The 17,704-nt window shown below is 38.7% G+C and overlaps 1 protein-coding gene across 2 annotated transcripts in view; it reads right to left on the bottom strand.

Annotated features, from left to right (window-relative positions):
* Window positions 1–17,704, bottom strand: part of SEMA6D (semaphorin 6D) — a 665,819-nt gene that overhangs the window by 356,598 nt on the left and 291,517 nt on the right. For both annotated transcript variants that reach the window (XM_051822408.3, XM_051822409.3), the window contains one exon: window positions 186–253. The gene's annotated coding sequence lies outside the window, so the exon portion shown is untranslated. The remainder of the gene's footprint in view (window positions 1–185; window positions 254–17,704) is intronic.

Genomic DNA, 17,704 nt, shown 5'->3' with positions numbered 1-17,704 from the left:
TGAAATGCTAAACCTCACCTGACCACACAGTGAAGCACATTTAATACCAGTGCAAGGCAAAACATAAATCCAAATTAAATTAAATATCTCCCTAAGAAAATGAATCCTCCAACTTCAAACTTAAATTGAATAGGAATTTAAATTCCACAAGGAAGACATACAACTGCAAGAATTCCAGGACTTACTTTTAGGAGTCTTGGGCTTCACCAGGTTTCCAAGCTGTTAGTCTGTGACAGAGTCAGGACTCTGTATTCTACAGGAAACAAGGAAAAAATGAACAAGAAGATGTTGGAATAGCTAAAAATGGAGTGAAAATGTGTTGTCTGAAGATTATCAAAGGAAAAAAAAACCACACTGGAATTAGGTTCATAATTCCAATTTATCTTAGCAATCCCAGTCCTTCAACCAAACAGATTTATCTACACCAAAATAATGCATCAGCCATTAACCTCATGCAGGGCTTGACAAAGCATGTAATCTGGTTCTACAAGTACACAAGACCTTGCTGGGTGGCACAAAGACACGAGGAAGTAATATCAAACCATATATTAACAACATTATTTCTTTTTCACTAATTCTGATCACTTCATGGAAAAAGTCTCATTTTGATTAAAATGTGTCTCTAACCTCTGCTACTGCTAATCAATCTTTTAACTAACTTAGGTAATGGCAGACATAAGATTTAACCAGAGTTTATTAACAACTAAAATTTTGTTTTGTTCCCATTGTATTTATATGTTCTATATTTATAATCAGTCAAAGGAGTTTCCATTTATCTACTTAAAATGGAGATAAAGAATTTATGTATAAAATGGTTTGAAATGAAAATAAAATCTTGGGTAAATAATAGTACATTTTGTGTATTTATATGAGAATATATATATATGTCTTGTATGTATCCCTACAAGAATAATCAAGATAATAAGTTACTGAGTTTGTGTAATAATTTATATAAATAAGAGATGTATCACACATGGGAGATTGGAAGTTACATGTAGCTAGCACAAAGCAGTAGGTATTTCATAAATATTTTTGAACAAATAAATAGTATCTGGGCAATCTGAATTACACGTCACTGTAATTCTAATAACTGGTAGTTGTTCTTAATATTATAAATTGTATTTCATGAACACTTTCATGCATTATTTATGAGGTTTAAGTGTCTTCCATTAAGAAAATTGTTCAAAAAGAAAAAAATAACAAAAAATAAAAACCATTTTGATGTCCTACTCCCCAACTCTCCCCCCAAAATATCTTAAGGTAATTTTACCAAAAGATTTGAGTTCAAACAAAGGATTCAGTGGCAGGGTATCTGCCTGAGAATCAGGAAATAAAAGGGTGCACTGCCAATGGAAACTTTGCTGATGAGAAATTGGACAGTGACACTTTCTGAAACAAGGAGATCTTAAGAGTTCAAAGATTGGTTGAAAAGAAAACTTAGAATCTTCATATATAGAAAATTACAGGGGATTCTGGTTAGGAAGGAGAGGAAGAGGTTGTTCATGGGAACCATCCCAAGGAGCTTGCCAGTGTGGTGGGAAGGTAAATGGATACAGCCTAGAGGAAGGACTACTCTCCCTGGTCTGCATGTCTACCAGTTATGGATGATTTCACCCAAGCCATTCAAACCCGGATACTGGCAACTGATCTGTGCTTGTTGATATCTCTACCATAGAAAATAACCAAGAAAGTGCTACTTTAATACTCATACAAAGTATCAACAGTGAATAATTTAAAATAAAGGGTCAGGATCAGTATGAGGTCTTACTGAAATTCTTGAGTCAGCTGCTCCTGATGCCTCCCTTTCTGCTCTGAACTTATTCCCCTAAGCCAGCTCACTTCATAGGTGGTGCTGCCTCATCAGGAGAAGCATCTTGGTTGACTGTGGACCTTACTGACTTGTTTCCTTTCTCAGATTCCAGCATTCATTCAGTTAAAATAAATCTGTGGCCAGCGCCTTGGCTCACTTGGCTAATCCTCCGCCTACAGTGCCGGCACCCTGGGTTCTAGTCCCAGTTGGGGCACTGGATTCTGTCCTGGTTGCTCCTCTTCCAGTCCAGCTCTCTGCTGTGGCCTGGGAAGGCAGTGGAGGATGGCCCAAGTGCTTGGGCCCTGCCACGGTATGGGAGACCAGGAGGAAGCACCTGGCTCCTGGCTTCGGTTCAGCACAGCGCACTGGCTGTAGTGGCCATTTTGGGGGTGAACCAACGGAAGGAAGACCTTTCTCTGTCTCTCTCTCTCTCTCTAACTGTCTAATTCTGCCTATCAAAAATAAATAAATAAATCTGTGATTCTGATGAATTTTGCTTCCCACTGCCTGTTTCTCTGCTGAGCTAGTACTCAGGGTTTAAGCCACTTGTTTCGACACCTTTTATTCCCTATCTATTCAAACTGGTTGAAGCAGTCACCAGTTCTACCAAACGCTGCAAACTGAGGATAAATTCTTGTGATGGAAATCACTTTCAGCTGCAATTGCTTTTTCAACAACAAAGAAACACAGAAATGACATACATATGCATATGCATAGACAACACACAAACAGTATTACAGACAATTTAAATTAGCAATGAGTTTGAAGCTGACTTCTTGATTGTGATGTATTTCCAATAAAAAGGCAGTTGGGGAACCAGAGTTGTGGTATAACAGGTAAAGCCAGCACCTGTGATGCAGGCATCCCCTATGGGTGCTGGTTCGAGTCCCAACTGCTCCACTTCAAATCTAGCTCTCTGCTAATGTGCCTGGGAAAGCAGCAGAAGATGGCCTAAGAGACTGGGCCCCAGCACCCATCTGAAAGACCCAGAAGAAGCTCCTGGATTCTGGCTTCAGCCTTGCCCAGCCAGTTGTTGCAGCCATTTGAGGAGTGAATTAGTAGATGGAAGACTTCTTTCTCTCTCATTCTTTCTCTCCAACTCTGCCTTTCAAATAAATACACTAAAATCTTTATTTTAAAAAGGCAGTTGTATCTACTGCAACAAATTACAAACTGAGGCACAAGCCTATTATTGACATAACACATGTTCTGGTCTATGCTTCACCAAGCACAGTTATATTAGCTGTCCCATCTGGACCACACAGCAATTCTACTGGTATAATTATTTCCCTCATATCATAGATGAAGGAAAACACTAAGACCTCTAGAAGCAAAGTGACTTTATCCAGATCATATAGATGGTAGGGCAAGTGGTTCAAACTTGTCTTCTATCTCCTGCTCTAGCAAGCAAGCAAATGATCCCAGTTTGGGTCTTATAGGACTATAGGAATTTTTGCTTAGTGTAATGACATGGAAAGAAAAAAGTCAGTGTGCTAATCCCAAGTAGAATGATATAATGTGTAAAAGGGATGTGATCAAGGGAGAGAAACAACTGCTCTCCTGTCTCCCTTGTAACTAGGTCAACTCTTAAAGTGTGTCCCTAATTCTATAGCTTTTCTGCTTTTCCACCCATTCCTCTAATTCTAAATCTACCACTTAGCTAACATTTTCAAGTTGTTTTTTTCCCACAACTTTGCCAACCTTCTTGCATTTTCAGCCTTCAAATATTTAATGAGAACTCACTCCGTAAAAGGCCTTATATCAGGCCGCTGCCGTGGCTCAATAGGCTAATCCTCTGCCTTGCGGCGCCGGCACACCGGGTTCTAGTCCCGGTCGGGGCACTGGATTCTGTCCTGGTTGCCCCTCTTCCAGGCCAGCTCTCTGCTGTGGCCAGGGAGTGCAGTGGAGGATGGACCAAGTGCTTGGGCCCTGCACCCCATGGGAGACCAGGAAAAGCACCTGGCTCCTGCCATCGGATCAGCGCGGTGCGCCGGCCGCAGCACGCTGGCCGTGGTGGCCATTGGAGGGTGAACCAACGGCAAAGGAAGACCTTTCTCTCTGTCTCTCTCTCACTGTCCACTCTGCCTGTCAAAAAAAAAAAAAAAAAAAAAAAGGCCTTATATCAATCTACCTCCTCTATGTTGCATTTTCTAGTAAACATTACCATAAATACCAGCATGTTTACGTCATAATTGCTTTAATTCCCTTGCCCCCAACCAGACCTGCAGTGTGTCAATCCCTAGTGATTTCAGAGGGAGGAGGATGATCACTGGTCCATGAAACACAAATTACAGTAAACGCTTGTAAACCTGGCACACTGTTTCTGAGACAATCTCAGTTTTGCAGCAGGAAACACATGAGTCATTTACGTTGATATGGGCAAGTCACAATTTTCTTGATGTTTGGGTTCTCTTTTCTAAAACAAGGATGAAAATTCTTATCCTTATGGAGAAAAGCAAACACTTGAACTGTTTTACTGTTGGTGGGATTGTAAATTGGTACAGCCATTATGAAAAACAATATGCAGGTTAATCAAAAAAACAAAAGCAGAACTACCAGGAATCCCACCTATGGCTATTTAGCCAAAATAAGTGGAATCATCAATGCAAAAATATATCTGCACTCTCATGTTCACCGAAGAATTATTCACAATAGACAAGATACGGAAACAACAGAAAAGTGTCCTTCAGCACATAAATAAATACAGGGAATGAGATAAATATTTACAACAGAATACTATTCAGTCCTAAAACAGGAGAAAATCCTGTCATTCACAACATCAATGGATCTACAGGGCACCATGAATGAAATAAGTCAGATACAGAAAGACAAATACTGCACGATCTTACTTCTATGTGGAATCTAAAGATGAACTCACAGAAACACAGACAAAGAAGGAAGTTGTCAGGGGTTGGGAGTGGATAAATATGGGAATTTTGGTCAAAAGACACAACATTTCAGTTATAAGATGAATAGTTTCTGGATATCTAATATATAATGTGTCAACTATAGTTAATTATAAATGTACATTTAAAATTTTCTGATAATAAATATTAAATGTTCTTATATAAAACAAACAGTAACTATGTGAAGTGATGTTTAATTGGCTTGATTTTGATAGTCATTTCACCATATAAATGCACTTCATACACATATACTTTATACAAGTTTTGTTTATCAATTATACTTCAATAAAGTTGGAGAAAAATAAGTATAGCTTTGCATCTTTGTCTTTTCTCCATGGAAAGTTGAAAATATGAATATATATAATCAGAAGAGCAAATTCTATGGAGAAAATCACAAGGAAAATAGCATTGTAGAATTGGCAATACCCCTTCCTATATTAGAACATAAAGTCAGGGATTTTTTCCCCTTTTCAAGCCATAAAATAATTTAGAAGAACTGGCAATATTGCACAGCAAGTGTCTAGGCAGTAAGCATTTTAACTGCCATGTGGACAATTATTTGCACACATATGCAAGTATTACAACTTATTATTAATAACCAATTAACAGTAGGAGAAGGGACAGAGCCCAAATATAAGTGATTGCATTCTAACAGTGATATTCTCAATTTTCTTGTGTAATAGAAATCTAGATACTCATTCATCAATGAGTATTTATTGACTATCTACTCATACAGAGTACCATGGGTATAGAATGGTAGGCAGTCTTGTTTACTGAGTAATACTGCATTCTAAGTGCTGTGCAAGACAGTTATATGTGTGTCTGTGAGTGGGTAGGGTAACAAAGATAAGTTATAGAAAGAGAGAAATATGGTATTCTAGCTTGATGTTTGGTTTCACTCATCACTGGGAATCATACATATTTGGAAAACTTGTGTGGAATTATGTGATTATTTACAGAAGGGACTTATAAGCCTCCTCATACAAGTAAAATACAAATTCAGGCAACCCTACTTGATCCATGACAGCGTCTCATTTATCAGTGGGGTGGGGTAGTCCATGGATTGTCACTCTGGTACTCATCTATTAAAGAGGTAGTTAAGTTAAAGAGGGAGAGATAGAGTCTTTCCATTTCGGCAAGGGTACAGGGTGGTTTGTGAACATGGAGAATCGCAAACAACAAAGCACAACATTAGCACCTGGAGGACTTGAGGAAGTCAGTCACACCACGGTGGTGGCAGCACATGGTCTACTATGACAGCAGACCAGCAGCTCCTCTAAGCAAACTTCTCAGAAAAGGGAGAAGCAGAGCTGGCTGTGGAGTCTGTTGCTGGCAGATCTGGGAGTATCAGGAGACAGAGCTTGTGGCATGGATCTGGGCACTAGTAGAAGTGGTTTAACACGAGGCATCAACAGCAGGTGTCACAGGGCAGATTTCACGTGGTAATTGAATTCACTCTTTAATGTCTAGGGACACAGTACTGCAGGGGCTGAATGTATTACCATGGCATACACAGAAAGACTTATTACCATTTATGTGATCCTGAAAATCATGTTTTACATGAAAAATATATATTTTATTTTTTCTAATAGCATGACAACAAAAGTTTATTATCTACATCTTACTTGTGAGGCACTATAGCTCAAAAAAAGCTGAAATCTCTACTTAAAATCACTGTATAGGTTCAGTGGTGCCCCCCTCCTAAATTCATATATCTAGGTCGCAGTCACCAGAACCTGTAAATAGTATCTTACTTGGCATAAGATATGATGAGTTGAGTTAGGGAGAGGAAGAGCTCATTTTGGATTATCCAAGTGGGCCCTGAAGGCAATCACATGTATCCCTATAAAAGAGAAGCAGAAGCAGAGTTTAGAAACAGAAACAGGGAGGAGCGGAGACACAGGAGCAGAGGTAGCAACGTGACCACAAAGGGAAGACTGAAGCAGTGCAGTCACAAGCCAAGGAGCCCTTGGCAACATCAGACGCTGGAAGGGAAGAGGAAGAGAGTCTCCCTAAAAGCCTCCAGAAGAAGCTCGGTTTTGCTAGCACTTTGATTTCAATTTCTGGCCTCTAGAACTGTGAGAGCACAAATTTGTTTTAAACCACAGTCTCTGATGCTTCTTAAGTCACAGAGAATGAATAAGATCACACAACCAGTAAGAGAAAGACATGTTTCGAATCAAAGCCTGTCTGACTTTATAAATCTGTTCCTTTGGGTCCCACCTCCCAGATACAGGTACAGAACTGCAGCCGTGCAGCCCGGTGGTCTTACATGATGTTCCCGACCCTCTGCTTTATCGCTGCCACTCTCCTTTAGGAAATACACTGAAGAGCATGAGGAACTTCGGCGTGGCAACCTAGTTTCCTCAGGAAACTAAAGGCTACTGAATATCTTGAAATTTAAATGAAATATATCTGCAGTCAGAGCTATAGAAGTTGATCAAGAGAGTTTGTTTCAGGCTGAGATGATCAACAAAGAATTTAGGGATGAGAAAGTTTTGAATGTTGAAGAAAAAGGATGCATGGATTTGGATAACTATGGAGGAGCAGGGAGACCCCGCTGGGGTCTCTAAAGACTTGGACAACAATTTTTTCAAGGCAACAATTACAAGCTCCATACAGAGTACACTGTATGATCCCACATGCAATGAAAAATCTTGTTGCAATATTACAAAAAAAATTAGAATTAGATTCTGGTTTTTCTGTTATTGCTGCTGTGTGCTACTAACCCTTCTAGAATTGAAGTATTCTTGTACACTCACTAAAAATCCTTTTCCTTTAAAAATAAAAAGTTCTTCCCACATCCAAGTTCATTACTAAATTGGTTTTGTAGCTACATCTCTTTGTGGTCAGGCATTATCTTTCTGTCCATGTGCTTCCTTCAATGCCTTGTTTTGCTAAGGGATCTAATGAATAACTAAACAGACCGGGAACATACAGGGCCACAAGGGTCAGATTCCCAAAGAACTGGTCTTAGTTTTACTCTGGCCCTTCCTCCTCTCACCCAGGAAAAATTAAGTAATCTTTACAACTGATAAAATCCCCTGCACCCTTGCCTAACCTTAATAAGGAAAGAAAGAAAGAAGGCCTTTTCATTGTAAACAGAGTAATCGCAATTTGCTGTGGCTCACAGAAACAGGAAAAGCACAGGAACAACAAACCTCCACAACGAATGTGGTTTTCATTTTATCTGAGAACTCCAAGAATTTGGTAGCTTTAACTCAAGCTCATTACAGTCAATGATTTACTCTCTAATGGCAGAGAAGCAAGAAATATGTTTACGTCCAGAGTAACAACAACATCGCTCCAGACCGATACACACCACAGCTGCAGGAAGCAGGTTTAGTTTCTTCAAAAACACCCATGAATTTCCCAGCTAGGAAGAAGGAGGCTGAGACAGAGCATCTGGGGTGTGGCAGTCACCCTCCAGAACTGCTGCTCAGGCAGTACCCGCAGGGCTTGCCTGTTCCAGAGGACGGGTGCCGAGGGCTGGTAGGGATAATAAAGGGTTTTGATTTTATGTTGCTTTTTTTTTTTAAGATTTATTTATTTACTTTAAAGTCAGAGAGTTACACAGAGAGAGAAGGAGAGGCAGAGAGAGAGGTCTTCCATCCACTGGTTCACTTCCCAGTCAGCCGCAATGGCCGGAGCTGTGCTTATCTGAAGCCAGGAGTCAGGAGCTTCTTCCAGGACTTCCATGTGGGTGAGGGGCCCAAGGACTTGGGGAATCTTCTACTGCTTTCCCAGGCCATAGCAGAGAGCTGGATTGGAAGTGCAGCAGCCGGGACTCGAACCAGTGCCCATAGGGATGCTGGCACTGCAGGCGGCAGCTTTACCCACTATGCCACAGCTCTGGCCCCCAGAAAATAAAGGTTTAAAGCATCACTCTTGCCTTAAAAAATCCAGTTGGTGAGATGAGACACAATGTCTTACATTTTAAATAATAGCCACAATCAATCAAAACAAAACAAAACAAAACAAAACTCCAAGTAAGGAAAGGTTTTAAGACAACCAAAACAGCGCCAGGCAGGACACATATGATTACTGATAATTGCTACAGGATGTCAGATAAATGGAAAGGAGTTCCACACAGGAGTGGTCTGGAAAAACTCCATGACTGTCTACTAAGATTCAAAATGAACGATGCTAGACAGATAGAAAAGAAAAAAAAAAATCAGTGTGTAGCATCACTGAATGGTGCCTTTATGAAACACACAGTGTGCCCTGGTCATGCACAGGTCTGTGTGCCCAAGAGGCAGGATCCAAGCTGGGAGGGACTGACTTGAACCAAGGTATATCTGTAGAATTTTTTTTTTTCCATCATATGTGAGGACACAAACAGGAACAAAGTTATTCTTCACGGTATTTTACAAATGTGTACTTCAACTGGAAGTTCTAATCTTATCCCTTTGGGATTGTTTGTGTTTGTATTGGCCTTAGTTCATCAGAATGAAATTAACATATGAGGACCAAGCTTCCACTCCAAATTGGTGACTCATCCTCAGAGCACAGAGTTACTTTCCAAGAAGAAGTCTTTTCCCAACATCCTGAACTCCTGGCCATGTCAATTAGAATTTATTAATAAGCATTATTTTTATTATTATTGGTAATTTTAATGCAGGAAAGACACTGGCTCCATGCCCTTTGTAACAACTTCACAAAATCTTCAAAGCCAACAGATCAATCTACGTATTCCTGGTATACCAGATTCAACTTTTGTACCAGATTCAACACTTGCCCAATAAATATAACACAATGACTGTTTTATACTATATGAGATTTCTGGAAATGCAGATATAAAGGCATGTGGTCTGTTGTTCACATAGCTGACATTCAAGAGTGTGTATCCTGTGGTGGGGGGTGGGTGGCTGGGGAAAGACAAATGACAAACAAGTAGTCCAAGAATAAACTCAATTTCAGACTACAAGGTGTCTGCCGTGTGGAAATAATGATAGTATGATGAGATAGAGAGTGGCTGTTGGGGGTGGGGGAAGCGGGAGAGCAGCACAGTGATTTTTAGACAGTGTGGTCACAAAAGGCTTCTCGGAGAAGGTCACACTTGAAGCAAGAATTAAATGAAGGCAAGGTTGCAAAAACCAAGAGGATAATGGTCCAGACCGAGAGGAGAGCATTTATAAAGGTGCTGAGATGAAGATGAGCTTATTGAGGAGCAACATGAAGTCCCCTGGGCTGGAGAGAATGGGATGCGCTGGAGGATGATTGGAAGAAGCAGAGAGAGGACACAGGAGGAGTGAGATCATCCAGGGCCTTGTGGGCCATGGAAAGGAGTCAATATGCCAGAGCAGGGCAAATACCAACAGCAATTTAATAATCAAGGCAGATTTAGTTGAATTAATTTATTGGACAGTATATCCACTGGTCTATTTTAAGATACTCATTGGTAGTCTTAACCAAAAACATGACATTTGCCCAAAGAGGGATGTTTTGTTTAAATAATTTTATGATTATATTAAGACTTAAAGAATAATTAGGGGATTTTTACACCATGTTTATAAAAGGTTTCAGTGAACATTCCCCTCCAATATCTGCACAAAAGGTCAGAAAACCAGAGGGACAAAAATCACAATCATTTTAACATCTAATTTAAGGAATCACCTATTTTCACTTGCCTTCCCGCCTCGTTCTACTCTGTCCTCAAGCACACAGTACCACGATGCAGTCTTAATCATAGCAGATATAGGATTCCCCTGCAGCACTTTCAGTGTGCATTTAGACTATGGTACTTATTATTTTTTAAGATTTGGTCATCAGCAAGATGCTTTCTCAGGCAACTAACTAAGCCTGGCTAACTTGGCTTCATTGATCATGGTTTGCAATGACTTTCCTGCACTGGTTGGCTCAAATCTTCACTTCTTATCAAAATTGGACTTTCAGGGGAATAAAAAAAAGACGAGACAGAAAGTAATTTCTGATAAGCAGTAATGATCCTACCTCCTTCTTCTGAGCTCCCTGGGTTTAAAAATTAGATTCTAAGTAATTTCTAAATAATTTCTGAGAATTCACAGGAGGAGAATTCCTCCTCTAAACTGAGTGTCATTTGGTTGCAAATGAGTAGACACTGCTGTGGGATGGCTAATTAGAGGACTTTAACCTCACCTAACTATGTCTTCACAAAACCTGAAAGACAGGCATTTTTCTTAGTCTCCTAACTTGGAGACCTGAATACAGGGATCTAGAGAGCTTAAAAGGTCAATAGAAGAGTTAGTGGAATTGATTTTTAGAAATCGATTTTATTTCATAAATTCACGTGTTATTTAAGAAATTGAAGTCAAAGAACCAAATAACAGTATATTCTAAACACTCTACACAATCCACATTTCTCCCAGATAGTTTTCTCTGTTATCAACATAGAGATGAAATCCTTTTTAATAGAATTTTCACCAGAAATTCTTAATAGAGTCTAGTATTGCTTTAAGTGGAAGGCTGCAGGGAGAGCAGAAAAATCTACTGTTTGCTCTGAGATTGTTTTAAAAATAAAATTTAAATATCTCACACAACAGCAATCCTTGTATCTCCAACTGAGAATAGTCAATACAGAATTTTTGACTCCCACTCCCACCACAGATCACTCCAAAGCTTTTCTGAATTTAGGACCTCACCACACTGCGAGCACCCAACTGGGCTAGGCCTTTCTTGATTCTCTTCATTCCCACAGAACATAATCCACTCAATCTTCATTTACAATTCAATCTATAAAATATATCACAATGATTGCAATCAAGATATTGGTGGGCCGTGTCCTCTGGAGGCTCACTCAGCTGCAAAGAATAGGATTCCAAGACCACTCAGGTGATGGGTGGAATTCATTTCCCTACAGCTGTTTGAGGGAACTGGCTTTTCACTGGTTGGTGACTGATGGCTTCTCTCAGGTCCCAAAGGCCGTCAGAAGTACCAAAAGACTACCTATACGTCCTTGCCCCATAGGATTCTCCAACATAGCCACGGACTTCATCAAACATGCAAGAAGAATCTTGGACTCCAGTTTGTTAAAATAGAATTTTGCATAATGTAATGTAATGATGGGAATTGAAGCCTATCATCTTTGCCTTGTCACAGGTGTGATATCCCACCACCTTTATTATAATTTATTATTTTTGTCTTTCTTTAAAAAAGATTCATTTATTTGAAGTCAGATTTATAAAGAAACGGAAGAGAGAGAGAAAGAGAGAATCTTTCAATCAGTGGTTCACTCCCCAGATGGCCACAATAAACAGGACAAAGCCAAGCTGAAGCTGGGGGCCAAAAAACTTCATCCAGGTCTCCCATGTGGGTAGTAGGGGCCCAAACACACACACACACACACACACACACACCTACCTCTCCCTGTCTCCCTATTATGTAACTCTTTCAAATAAATGAATCTTTAAAAAATTTTAAGTATGTTTGAGTTTGTTCTGTGACTCAAATACATTATTTGATAGCTTTTTGAGACTTGCTGGTAAGCTTTGTTAGGGCAGATCACAGCAGCCTTGATTTTGGGCTAATGTTTTTTGCTGCTATTAAAAAAATAAAGCTTAGAGTACTTTACCCAAAGCCCTTTGTGTTACAATGCTTTTCCATTTTGGCTACATGGAATGAAAATTATTAGCAGCCCTGTGTGATCTCTTTGGACTGTGTCACCTGCTCCTTTAAAGGTTCCTTCTCATGAGGTGGGTGGCTTCCTCACATCCTTGTGTGGATAAGATCACAGGAGGAGACTGTGCAGCTCTCTCCTCTCCAGTATTCTGTCCTGCAAATTCTAGCCACTCTCAATTCTTTGAACTCTCAATTCTACCTCCTAAGGGCAGGAAATCTGAAGACATATGTTTGATATCCTCCTTCTCAAAAAAGTCTTTCAGAAAGCTGAGACAATCAAAGCTTGCCTCATTTGTTTCCTTTCTATCTGCTATGGCTGTGTGGCGTAGCTCACTATCTTATAACTGCTGTTTTGTATATATTGTTCCTATTTTTTTCAGTCACCTAAATCAAGTGCAGAGTTGTGGTCTCTTATCTTTATTCACTGCTAGATGTAGAACTAGCAGGGCTCTTTAACCTTTTCATTTTTTCATTTATTACATTGCCACTACTGGCAATCTGGTGAAACCTATGACTTCTTTTCTGAATACTGTTATTAATTCTAACAAAAGCACAGAAACAAAGTAAAATAGTTGTAATTTTGTAAAAAAAAACTTTAAAAACAATTGTTACTATATGTATTTTTAATTCAATATTACAAATTCTAGCCACAGGTGTAATAATTACCAGAATCTGAAGCAGTGTAGAACACAAAATATTCTTTTATATCTGCAACAACTCTATGTGATATGAAAATATTTATAATTTCTAATGGTGACAAAATCACAAGAACTGTTAATACTACTGAGATCTGAATCTTGCATTCATAATTGAAGGTATGTTAAATCTCAATTTGAGGTTAGTGAAAATAAAGATGTATTTTTTCTTAGCCAAATTAATGGATCCCTTCATTGTCCATGAACATCGTTGAGTTCCATGAACCCCATCATAAGAAATACTGTTGCAGAGAAACCCCCTTGATGCTTTCATTTTGGAATTAAGTCATGGTTTACAGAATTTGCTGCCTCCAACAAATCTGTTTTCTCAAACTTGTTGTTCCTTTGATATTTCATTGTTAGTGAAGTCCTAAAGTACAATAGGGTTAACTGGGAGGAGAAGTAAAGCATTTAACTATTTGGGACTCAGTAAGCCTACAATAACCACAATAATATCAGTTATTAATGGTAACCACCATGCTCAGAATAGGAGACGGAAATCACTTTAAGAGAATAAAGCTTATGCATTATGAGTGTCTCCCCTTAAGGGATATGAATGAAACATTTTCTCTTGGAAAATTTTATGAAAACTGTTGACTATGTGACCCCATGATAAGGGTCTCTTCCACGACCTCACAGTCATCCAGTCAAATGAGGATTCCTAAAGCATATGCTTCATTAACTTTGTGATAAATATGCTCTGATTGCCATTTTCCTCTTTCATCTTCTTAATTCTTATCAGCATTTATGGGTCCAGAGCAAACTCTTTGTCCTTGAAAGAGGAGGAAATGTTAGAAGGAAAAGAATGATGAAGATGGGTGAAGACCATTACCGGGGTTGGTCTCAATCTCTGGAGCACTGGGATGAGTGTGTTGCCAATGGCAGGTGTATGAAAGTGGACCAATGACAGAGAACACATTGATGGAGGATAGGAGCTACTCCTCAGACTTCTCCCATCACCTAATAAAGTAACAACAGATGGTGGATGCTCCTGCAAGTATATCAAAACAATGTATCAATGCAGTTTTCCCCCTAAGAATCTTTTGAAAATAAACATGAAGTAAAAAGAAAAAATCTGAATCTAAGCTTTGTTAAAAACTTAAAATCCTTACTATTGAATCCAATATTTTCTCATGCTGGGATTGTGGGAAAAGGGGGATGTTGAGATGAATGGATGAAGTGATATGTGTACTTGTTCTTTAGTACCTTCCTAACTGCCCTACCTACTGCCATTATTCTCCCCCGAGCTACATGCTCCTAACTGTCCCAAATTGTAGCATCTGACTCCTAGCACTCTTAGGTTCTTAGACGTTTGTTGATAACTAATAATGATCATAAAATGATAACTAATCTATTGAGTGCTTATTTTGTGTCTGATTCTGGACTTTTTATTATTTGTATCATATTAGAATCCTTACCAATCCCACGATACAGGTATTGTCAACTTCCATTTTACAGAATTAACAATTGATGCTCACACGATCCAGACAATGTGTCCAGTGTTGTGAAGTTGACAAATAGTGGGCCCAATATTCAAATTTGGGCACCCTCACTCCATAGCTTAGTCCCCATCACACCCTATTGTCGTAGGAAAAAATTTCAGGGGTGATTCATTCAGAAAACCTAAGCATTTTAAAAGGGGTCACTTCATCATAAAAACCTTCAGGACTCTAAAAATGCAAATAAAATGTTGGCATATTAGGCAGCTGAAGTATGTAAAAATCCTATCATAAACATCAGTTTAATAATAAAGCAAAAAGCTGTGTGTGTGTGTGTTTAGGTGTGTGCAAGTGTGTACATTTTTATGTGAGTGTTTATGTGTGTCCCAGTATGTGTATGTTTATGTGTGTGTGGGCAAGTGTGTGTGAGTGTGTATGTTTATGTGTGAATGTGAGTGTGTGTTTATGTGTGTGCAAGTGTGTATGTGTGTGCAAGTGTGTGTGTTTATGTGAGTGTGTGAGTGTATTATGTTTATGTGTGTTTGAGATGTGAGTGTATGGGTGTGGGTGTGGGTGTGTATGTGTTCAGGGATGGTGAACTCTGTGTAAACATCTCACCTCAAGATAGCTCTCTCCCTGTGTCTCATGCCAGGCAGTCTTCCAGGATAGCAATCAATCTACTGCCTCAGAAATCTGCTTGACACAAGGTGTTCAACACACATTTGTAGGATGAACAAACTGCATTCTGGGACTAGAGGAACAGAACCAGGAAACATCAAAAAGCTGAGTCACAAAATTACCATAGAACTAGGCTACATCCAAAGGGATCGCATTAGTGGTCACAGCTCAGTTACCAAAAACCAGACCATAAATCCTTAAAGGGTATCATAAATTCAAGGAAGGCAGGCTTTTGCTCACATTTATCTATTTACTCATGTTTACATCTGACCAGCACTACCAGGCTCTGCACAAACACTGAGTGCAGGAAAAACCATACTGCTTCAAATATGTCATCCTTGACTGTACCACATGTCACGTCTTGAATCACTTAGAACACTGGCTGGCTAGGAGCGCATAGTTGCTTCTCCCTCCTTCAGCCCTATGAAGCTACGGCAGCTATAATCACTGGGATGCCAAACAGGGCGTCAATGGGGAATGAGCTTTGTAAAGAGCATGCGCTCTCTGAGCCTCACCTGAGGAGGGTCCCTACTTTCACGATGTTTATTTGGCATCACTCTACCTGTTGACTTCATCTGCAATAATTTCCAGGCCTGAGGATGGCATATGAGAAATTGCAGCCCCAGGATGGGGCCTGGCTGGGCTTTGGGTTCCCTTGTGTGCCTTTTTTTTTTTTTTCTTTTTTTCTTTTTTGCAGAGTTGTTAAAAGTGGATCTGGTGATAAAAGAGGATGCTTTCAAGTAAATCAGAATGGTGACATTTGAATCTGCATTTTGTGGAGCAGGGCTATTTGTTTTAGTTCATGGAATAAAACTCAAAACTTACAGTCTTACTGTTATTACTCAAAATTGCTCTATTCCTTGAATCTGAAATACAGAGAAATCTTTAATACCATTCCTAGCTCTGTCCTCTTGGTAGGATGATACAAAGCTTTTGTGCACATAATGAACTCAGACATTTTAATAGCTGATTTGTTCCCTTTAGGCTGCTGTTGTCATAACCTCTACAGACTCATTGTGGGTTATTATGTGGGCTTTAGCACTGTTGATTTACTTTTTTCATAACTGTTCCTTAAGCAATAGAAATTGTCACTTTCGTTTAAAACACATTTGTTGAAATGGTACTCTTTTTTTATTCTAAAGGGCACTTAAGTCATTTTTATTTAAAATAAATTAATTAAATTTATCTTCCTCATTTGCCTCTACATGACCTTTTGGGAACTTGGAAATTAAATTTTCTCCTAATATTTTACTTTCCAACTTTGCAAACATAGATGCTATTTTAGATTCTGAACAAAGGTGAAAAAGCACAGATTTCCTTTTGAAAATCATTTCAACTTTGAAACAAGAAATTATAATGGTTTTGGAAATTTATCTGCTGTGGTCTGAGCATTACTTTTTCTCTCTAAATGAATTAAAAATAATAGAGCAATTATGAATGTAAAAAATAAGACTGTAAAAATCAACTAAAGTAAGCAAACAAAAGCACACATGAGGATGATTTTAACTGTGAACATACTTATTTAAAAATGGAAAAATGTTTATGTTGTCATTTAATAAACAGTGTATTTGATGTTAAAAACATAATACATTACTGAATAGAAACTGAAATGCCCATTCTTGAGTTATGCCAAGTTGAAATTTTTATAAAATGGAAATATCAAAGTAAAAAGTCTCCAAAGTTTGTCAAAAAGAAGAAGATGGGCACTCAGAATTTGCTGTTTATAATTTAAAATGTTTTTCATGCTTGATCACATTATCACATAATAAAACTGCTCTGGAAGCTTTAGGGAATATTTTTTAAAAACAAAACTCCCAGTCTTTCCTGTTAAAAGTTCAAGGATAGAGATTCTTCTTCATTAAAATTTTAGTAGTTTTTATGAAAGAATGAATGGTTCACATGTTGAGCATACATGACCTGAATTTCCAAAATCTGTAATACTCCAAAATATGAAAATTTTGAGTACCAACATCATGCCACAAGTGGAGAATTCCACATCTGACACCATGTGATGGGTTACAGAAAATTACCTTCAGGCTATATGGATAAAGCATATTATTATATCTGAAACATAAATGAATTTTGTGTTTGGCCTTGAGTCTCAGGATACCTCATTATTAATATTGCAAATACTCCAGAATTTGAAAATATTTCAAAATTTGAAACATTTCCAGTGTCAAGCTTTTTGGATAGGAGATATCAACCTGAATTATGCTAATTATATACAAACACAAACTGTGCACAGCTTTAAAACTTGTGGAAGTATCTCCAAACATACAACTTGAACAGATAGATGAAACAAGTATTTCTTATTTTTCCACTTCAACATACAAGTGGAACTTAGAGAAGGGAAATTGCTTGCGCAAATCATACAGATGCAAAGCACCACAGCTGGGGTCAGAGGACCTTGCTTCCACTCTTTGGTTGGTCCAGAAATATTCCCTAACTCAATTCCTGCAAAAGTAGTAAGGAGAGTTTTCTGTATGAGTTAATGACATTAAAGGGCTCTCTTGAACAAAACCATTTCTTTTATGTGCCTCACCACTATTCTCATCATCAGTGAGTATCTCATCAATGTAG

Source organism: Oryctolagus cuniculus, chromosome 12 (genome assembly GCF_051225735.1).
Source record: "Oryctolagus cuniculus isolate XC-2025 breed Fujian yellow rabbit chromosome 12, ASM5122573v1, whole genome shotgun sequence".
Taxonomy (NCBI): Eukaryota; Metazoa; Chordata; class Mammalia; order Lagomorpha; family Leporidae; genus Oryctolagus; species Oryctolagus cuniculus.
Note: the sequence above shows the minus strand (reverse complement) of the source record. Positions and strands in the feature narration are given on the sequence as shown.